Source organism: Rhinoderma darwinii, chromosome 4 (assembly GCF_050947455.1).
Source record: "Rhinoderma darwinii isolate aRhiDar2 chromosome 4, aRhiDar2.hap1, whole genome shotgun sequence".
Lineage (NCBI taxonomy): Eukaryota > Metazoa > Chordata > Amphibia > Anura > Rhinodermatidae > Rhinoderma > Rhinoderma darwinii.
The window spans coordinates 94,399,855-94,406,939 of NC_134690.1; the positions used below are offsets into that span (position 1 = coordinate 94,399,855).

Sequence of the window (7,085 nt, forward strand, 5' to 3'; positions counted from 1 at the left end):
GGTGCGCGCTTGCTGGAGTCTCAGTGCTCTAGCCAGTGACCTGCTACATTTGTTCCCATATTCGTAGAAATGGCGCTTGCATTTCAAGAGGGTGGCTTTGGCCTTAGACAATAATAGGGTGCGAAGCTCATCTTTTTTCTGAATTAATGCGACTTTACATGCTAGTTCATGGGAACGCTTGTGGGTAGACTCTAAAACCTTAATTTCCGATAGAAGCCGAGCAGTGGTCACCGCACGCTCCCTTTTTAGTCGAGCCCCGTGTTTAATAAAGGTGCCACGTACAACACACTTGTGCGCCTCCCATAGTACCCGAGGGTTTGTGTCTGCAGGGGTATTGGTAGAGAAGTAATCTACAAGTGTACGCTGCACGTCCTAAGAAACTAAGGAGTCATTAAGAAGCAATGGATTGAGCTTCCATTGGGATTGATGCAATATCGGGGTTTGCAATGCTAAGGATAACGTGACAAGGGTGTGATCTGAGAAAGAGATTGAGTCAATATCGGCGGCCTGTAAAGTTGGAAGTGAGCGATGTTTGACAAATAGGAGATCGAGCCTGGAGTAAATGTCATGAACGGAAGAGTAAAAAGAAAAATCTTTATCTCCCGGATGTAATCGGCGCCATGTATCCACAAAATTATGCTCGTGAAGCGCTCGTTTAATACGGCGCAGTTGGGAGTGCAGAATGGACGATGATCCCGTTGGGACATCCATGGTGGGCTCCAATGAGACATTGAAGTCACCTCCCAGGACAATGGTGCCCTCCCCAAACTCCTCCAGATTATCCAAAAAGCCAAGCAGAGCTGAACCCTGACCCACATTGGGTAGGTAGAAGGAAGCAAAGGTATAGATCTGCGAGTTGATGCTGCCCTTGAGCAGTAGCATTGGCCCCATCCCTGCGAGAATCCAGAAACTCCCATGGAAGAGTACGAGACAGGATACTTGTCCCTCTGGATTTCAGGTCAGGAGAGAAACTATGATAGGCGTGAGGAAACCAGAGATTAGACATCTTAAAAGGTTTTTGTTCACTAAGGTGCGTTTCCTGTAGGAAAGCTACATGCAAGTGTCTACCTTTCAACATGTTCAACAAAATGGATCGCTTCCCGGGACTATGCAACCCCTTGACATTCAGCGAGCCTATCCGAAGGTCAGTCTGGGAGTGGCGGGCCATGTCCCCGGCGGGAGAGGGAAGTGGGGGGGGGGGAGAGAAGGGAAGACAAAGAGGAGTGAAAGGAAAGACCAGAGAGAAAAAAGAAAAATAGACAGAAAAAGGGGCCCAAAGGCCGACACCCACACGGCAAGAAAACCTGTGGAGAAAAGGTTAGTAACAAAACGGGAACAAGGAAAACCAAAGAGAAGTGGGGGGGGGGGGGAGCCCCATGCAGCACAAAAACATAAAATAAGAACTCGTCCGATGTCCACCAAGAGGTGAGCAAGGGAGGACATAACACTGTATGTTACATGGCCCTACAAAAACACGGCCATATAAGCAAACTTAACCCTTCTCCTGAAAAAACTGTGCTCTGTCTTTACAGTGTTCCTTTCTCAATGTTGTCAGTAACATAAGATATGTGACAGTAAACCCCACCTACTGGAAGGCCGAAAAGCTAGTACATCCGGTTATAAAAAAAGGTGGGGGGGGGGGAGGTGAGGAGGAGGGGGGGGGGGGGGGGGGAGGGAAAAATAGGGTGATGAGCGGACAGAGATAAGTAAGAGGCCCGCCAGAAAGAGAACTAGTGCGGCACACAGCAAGGTACAGTTAAAACAATCGGATCGCAAACTAGATCTCAGGCAGTGAGTGAAACCCTATGAATAGTAATACTACGGCCTGTGACATCATGGGGCCTTGTGTAGCAACACTAACAGGATACCGTACCATGAGCAACTTCCTGACAATTCACTTGGGGGAGAAAAGGGGGGATGGGGGGGGGGAGAAAAGGGGGGGTAGGGGGGGGGGGGGAACGTATGCATCCCAGGCCAGAGACATAACTAAAATGCGGGAGGAGGTAGGGTGGGGAGGGGGGAGGAGACCAAGAACAAAAGAAAGGTAAAATGTAGGCCGGGATATATCTACAGTTCTGTAGGCAGCTGTGGAGTCTTCGGTGACAGCACATAATCCACGGAGGTCTCGGCAAGTCACTGAACTAGTAACGGGACTGCTCAAAGTTCCGCTGGAAAAGGCACTCCTCGGAGGGGCCGTCTGGAAAACCTGTAACAAAAAGAGTCGCTAGGCACTATACGGAGCCCAGCGCTATAATCTGTAGACCAGGCGTTGCCACGGAGATCTGAGGATTCTTCAGAGGGTAATCCACATCAGGCCTCAGGAGGTAGCCGCAACGAAAGATCCGGTTGAGACCTTAATGACTCTCGGAGCAAAGGCCTGCCGAGATGTTGGCTAGGGCGCCGAGTGCGCCGACGTTGCGATGGTTCCGGCCGGTCCAGTGCCAGCCAATCCGGGACCGGAAACGGCTCGATCTGCAGGAAACTAAATAAGGCCTCCAAATCTGAGAAATGGCGCAGGAGGAAGGTGGCTGACTCTTTCCTGACGACTACGTGGAACGGGTGTCCCCATCTATAAGTGGCTCCCGCCGCTTTGATCTTCTCTAATAATGGGTGCACGAGACGCCGCATGTAGAGCGTGCGTGGAGAGACATCTGGATAGATCGAGACCCTGCATTCATCCACCGTAACCGGACTATGTGACCACGCACCTCGAATGATTAAATCCTTGTCCGAATAGTAATTCAGTCGGCACAGGACATCACGGGGGTTGGATGGGTCATTCGGACCGGGCCGAGAGACCCTATGAACACGGTCCAATAAAAATGTCGCTTCCAACGGCCTATTAGTGACCGTATTAAAGACGCCGGTTATCCTGGCCGGAAGGTCATCTCTGGGACCCAGGTCTGGGAGGCCTTTGACGGATATTGTTCCTACGACCCCTGTTTTCCTGGTCATCCAACTGTAATGCCAGGGACTGTATGTGTGTTCTGTTGGAAATGGCTGCCTGCTCCAGAGCTAGCACTCTGCTGTCAATAAAGGAGACCGTTTGGTCAGTGTTAGCAATCCTAGTGTCCACCCTATCCACTTCTTGTTGTAAGGCAGCGATGTCTTGTTGGTGGGATTGTTCAATCCTAGTTACCAGGGAATCTAAGTCCTGTCTGGTTGGGAGAGCTTGGATCAGTTCCCTGAGCAGGTGCAAATCCGCATGCAATGCGGGCTGTAAGGGGACAGAGTCTGGGCTTCTGGGCAGGGACAAGGTGGCTGGCTGAAATACAGCTCCAGATAGGACAGGGGACACAGGCGGTACCTCATTGTTGCTGGCCCCAGGCTTTGGTGCGGTCGTCTGCCCCTGTGCTTGAGATCCTGCTGATGCGTGCTGTAGGCCGGTGGATCTGCACGTGGCAGGCTGCAGTGCCGGGTCCGCCATGACACCTGGGAGCTCCTGAGTAGCGGGCGTCGTTGAAAAGAAGCGCTCCATGCTGGCACTCCGCGTCTGCGAGCAAGGTAAGGAGCGGGAGGGTGTAGAGCCTTGTCCCCGATGCTTTGCGGGCATCTCCTGCCGGTTTTAGACGGGCTCAGGCTGCTGCTAAGCACTCTGCTGCACGGAGCTCCCCCGAGACGCGTGTTCACTCTGCCATAGCTAAGCTCCGCCCCGGGAGAACCCTTTTAACAATTTTTGGGGTGTGTGTCTCCAATGGCATAAGCTGGGCATGACATATTTGCCACTGAATGGTATATCTAGGGAAAAATATACATTTTTAAATTGCCACATCCGCAGCACATTCTTTTATGGAAAAGACCTGTGGGGTGAAAATGCTCACTACACCCTTTAATAAATGCCTTGAGGGGTGTCGTTTCCAAATGGGGTCACTTCTCAGGGGTTTCTTTTTATTATTTCACATCTGAGCCTCTGCAGTTGTGAACCAATACTTTGTAAATCACCAAATTAGGCCTCAATTTGACATGGTACTCTTTCACTCTTGAGCCTGGTCGAATGTCCAGGCAAAAGATTAGGGCCACATGTAGGGTGTTTCTAAAACCGGGAAACACAGCATAATAATTAGAGAGCTGTACTGTTATGGTGGCATAAGCTGGGCACCACATATTGGCATATCTATGGAAAAAATCCCATTTTCACTCTGCAACATGGAGAGCACACTCATTTCTACAAAACACCTGCAGGATTAAAATGCTTACTACACCCCTAGGTAAATGCATTGAGGGGTTTAGTTTCCAAAATTGGATCACTTCTGGGGGGTTTCCACTGTTCTGGGCCCACAGGCGCCCAGAAACCAATCAAGCAACATCTGCGTTTTTTTTCCTTTATTTGTTGAGAAAATGAAAAATTTGCGCTAAAGCTACGTCTTATTGAAGAAAAAGAATTGTTTTTATTTTCACTGCCCAATTCTAATAAAATCTATGAAACATCTGTGGGGTCAAAATGCTCACTACACCCCTAGATGAATTCCTCAAGAGGCGTAGTTTCCTAAATGGTCACTTTTTGGGCGTTTTCATGTTTTGTCCCCTCAGGGGCTTTGCAAATGCAACCTGGCCTCTGCAAACCATTCCTGCTAAATGTGATCTCTAAAAGCCAAACAGCGCTCTCTCTGTTTTAAGCCCTGCCGTGTGTCCAAACAGCCGGTTATTACCACATTTGGGGTATTGTTTTACTCGGGAGAAATTGCTTTACAAATTTTGCGGTGCTTTTTCTCCTTCAGTCCGTGTGTAAATGAGAAAAAATTAGCTACACCTACATTTTCTTTGAAAAAATGTAGATTTTTATTTCCAGGGCTTACTTCCAATAATTTCCGCAAAAAAACTGTGGGCTCAAAACGCTCATTATACCCCTAGATAATTTCCTCAATGGGTGTAGTCTCCAAAATGGGGTCACTTGTCGGGAAGTTTCCACTGTTTTGTCCCCTCAGGGACTTTGCAAATGCGACATGGCCTCCGCAAACCATTCCTGCTAAATGTGAACTCCAAAAGCCAAATGGCGCTCCATCCTTTCTAAGCCCTGCAGTGTGTCCAAACAGCCGTTTATTACCACAAAAAAAATGCTAAGCCTACATTTTCTTTGAAAAAAAAGTTTGATTTTAATTTTCACGGCCTACTTCCAATAATTTCTGTAAAAAACCTGCGTGGTCAAAATGCTCACTATACCCCTAGATAATTTCCTTGAGGTGTGTAGTTTCCCAATTGGGGTCACTTTTGGGGGATTTTCACTGTTTCGGCACCGCAAGAGCCCTTCAAACCCGACATGGTGCCTAAAATATATTCTAATAAAAATAAGGCCCCAAAATCCTCTAGGTGCTCCTTTGCTTCGGAGGCTGGTGCTTCAGTCCAGTAGCGCACTAGGACCACATGTGGGATATTTCCAAAAACTGCAGAACCTGGGCAATAAATATTGAGTTGCATTTCACTGGTAAAACCTTCTGTGTTATAAAGCGAAAAAATATTAAAAATTTATTTCTGCAAAAAAACATTACATTTGTAAATTTCACCTCTACTTTGCTTTAATTCATTTGAAACGTCTAAAGGGTTAAAAAACTTTCTAAATGCGGTTTTGATTAGTTTGAGGGGTGAAGTTTTTTAAATGGGGTGACTTTTTGGGGGTTTCTAATATATAAGGCTGTGAAGGATGATTTATTTGCTTATATTCTCTGTATGAAATTACATTGTGAATTATCAAGCAGGATGCCGAATTACTAAGATATGTATTACGTGAAAGTGATTATAATAATGTCTAAATTATTTAGTTTCGTGCAGCAGCCATCTTGTCTGGAATTCCCATCTTGGTTTTATTGTAGTGAATAGAAAAGTCATTGTTCCTTTAATACAAGTAATGTTGATTTCGTATGTTTTATCTTTGACTTTGGTTCCCATGCGAAGTTGGTAGAGAATGGACAGGGAGTAAGAAGGAAGGGTGGCAAGTATGCGTGAAGGAAGGTCTCCCCCATCTCCACGGGAACATTCTGTCCAAAAGAGATAAGGCCAACTGCAAAACCTAATGTGTGAAGAATTATAATGATGTATCTGGGATGTATTTTATTGTATGCTTTTTACTGAATAACAAATATTGTCACATTGTCTCGGATTGGTTAACCTCAAGCCTACACCCCTTCTGAATTTCAGTTTAACAGTTTGAGTCTGGTAATAAATCCTTCAGAGGAGCATTTTGAGCATATCAGCAGCGTCTGTGTGTTTTCTTCTCCTCTCTCAATATATATCGGTGAAATATCCTAATTAGGATACTGACTAATGGGGTCTGGCCTTGAGAGTCTGTTTGGACGCATATAAATTTTAGTCTAATATATTTTGAGCGATGGATTTCCACAAGGCCCTCAAAGCCACTTCAGAACTGAACTGGTCCCTGAAAAAATAGCCTTTTGAAATTTTCTTGAAAATTTGAGAAATTGCTGCTAAAGTTCTAAGCCTTGTAACATCCTAGAAAAATAAAAGGATGTTCAAAAAACGATGCCAATCTAAAGTAGACATATGGGGGAGGTTAGTTAGGAACATTTGTGTGTTATAACTGCCTGTCTTACAAGCAGATACATTTAAATTGAGAAAAATGCTAATTTTTCGCTAAATTTTGGTGTTTTTCACAATTAAATACTGAACATATCGAGCAAATTTTGCCAGTAACCTAAAGTACAATGTGTCACGAGAAAATCTCAGAATCGCTTGGATAGGTAAAAGAATTCCAGAGTTATTACCACATAAAGTGAAATATGTCAGTGTTGTGGATTATAAGTATGTTTGTGACTCCACTTCCTCTTTTACAACGGCCCCTGCATCCGGGAATACACCCTAACCATATATATATACATAGAGAGAAAGAGAGAACCAATGTATGAGTACCACGCACAGCCTAAAGTCAGAAGGAAAGCCCCTTTTTGTGACAGCATATAAGCTTGAGTGTAATGCATAATAAATGAGATCTACTTTGACCCTACCCTTGGTGTCAGTGTATTTTCTTCCGTGCGCACGCTAAAGCTGAACCTACTGAATTTGGACCAGGCAGTCAACTGACGAGTATACCTGAGTATACATCCATAACATCAGATTTGAAAAATGAGGCTCTG

At 45.7% G+C, this 7,085-nt stretch overlaps 1 protein-coding gene across 2 annotated transcripts in view; it reads right to left on the minus strand.

Annotated features, from left to right (window-relative positions):
* The window catches only part of DTYMK (deoxythymidylate kinase), a 47,976-nt gene that overhangs the window by 39,371 nt on the left and 1,520 nt on the right, over positions 1–7,085 (minus strand). The gene's annotated exons all lie outside the window — the stretch shown is intronic.